The 1,565-nt window shown below is 35.1% G+C and overlaps 1 long non-coding RNA gene across 1 annotated transcript; it reads left to right on the top strand.

Moving 5' to 3' along the window:
- Nucleotides 1-565: 565 nt before the first annotated feature.
- On the top strand, nucleotides 566-1,565 carry LOC124311742. The gene is made up of 3 exons (XR_006910193.1): nucleotides 566-720; nucleotides 905-1,000; nucleotides 1,203-1,565. It is a non-coding gene; the product is annotated as an uncharacterized LOC124311742 (long non-coding RNA).

The raw sequence follows: 1,565 nt of genomic DNA, 5'->3' as shown, positions 1-1,565 counted from the left end.
TTATATTCTGCTCTTATTACTCGATAACCATCATTCTACAATGGATTAGTTACATTCACTGATTACTTTGTCACATCTTGAGTCTTCCCTCAACTCGTCGAGAGATATGAGGGACTTAAACGGATGTACATCAATGTTAATCAGTGAAATAAACAATTTTAAATAACAAAATATAAATCATCGTTATTATACCCACGATTCGTCAAACGTCGAAGAGTATGGCCAGACATAATGAACACGCTGATGGCATTATTTATTTACAAGAAACTGATATTTCTCTGATAAGATCCCTTCTCCTTCGTATGCAAAATAAAGTTCACTTTTAGAAATTTTATATCTCTCACCTATACATCTTAGTCTTAATTTTATATCTCAAAATTTTCAACATCTCCTCCTTTTGAATTTTTGAGCGATTTGGATTTAGGTGGCGGAGGGGTCGATTTGTAATAATTACTATCGATATCTTAACTCTAGCTAATTAGAATAAGATGAACTTCGTCTGCTGCTTTCGTTTTGTTTCACAGTTTAAAAAAAGAAAAGAGTTAAATAAGTAAATAAGTGAAGTTTATTAAAGATATTGAAAACGGAACGATAACTTTTATGAAAACGGATGTGGCTGCACGAGAAGCATCTCTTACAGTTTCAAAAACGTTATGGCCGTGTAAACTCTGGTGTCGTACTGTTTCTCCATACTCTCCAAATTTCCATGCTGTTTGGCGGGTAAATAATAAAGCTAAGTATACCAATATAATGATTATGGAAGCTTAAATAGAAGAGAACCTGTTACAAATTTGTGAAATGTTATTTCATGACTAGCATTTTATCGTGTAAGTCCCCTTAGTCCCCTGTTATGGCATGGCATTGCAGATTGTTTGCACTATTTAACCTTCTCCTTTGTATACAGGTTTGGCCTGAACCAGTCATTATTACAACACGACATGCAGGTTTTGCTTGTGCTGGTATTGACTTGCCATCAGCAACAATCTCAATCATCACTTGGGTAAGGGTTTTCGTTTCTTTTATTAACCTGTGATCTACTAGGTAACTTAATGATTTATGACTTCAATGCAGTGTATTAAACGGAAACCTTAAATTCTTCTGTTTATTAATAATTAGGATTTACCCACTGTTTCATTTTAACTTTTTCATTACTTGTTGTTTCTGACAATATTTTTTGTAAACCATTTTTATTTTTTATTTAGATAAACATCATCCAGTTTGATTGATTGTTCCAGGAGAAACTACCGATGTCGATCGAGTTACGCACATCGTCTTCCTTTTGCTTCAAATGTCCTCGTGTACACCCATGTGAGTGTGGGAGTATTCACGAGGACTTTTTCCTATATCCTGCCAGGTGTATTCAACTTTTCTGCAGGATGGAACACTGAATCCTGGCTGTATTTCCCATGCATAAAAGTAGGAAAAATGGATCTATATTCTTCCTTTTGGACTATTTGGTGTGGGCCTGTGGGGTGAGTGTAAATCGTGACGTAATACGGAATACGATTATTCCAGAGCAAAAAAGTTGACTGGGAATGTTTTCTCTTGCCATTTCTGTTGACTCA

The sequence above is a fragment of the Daphnia pulicaria genome, chromosome 8 (assembly GCF_021234035.1).
Source record: "Daphnia pulicaria isolate SC F1-1A chromosome 8, SC_F0-13Bv2, whole genome shotgun sequence".
NCBI classification, from domain to species: Eukaryota; Metazoa; Arthropoda; class Branchiopoda; order Diplostraca; family Daphniidae; genus Daphnia; species Daphnia pulicaria.
Note: the sequence above shows the minus strand (reverse complement) of the source record. Positions and strands in the feature narration are given on the sequence as shown.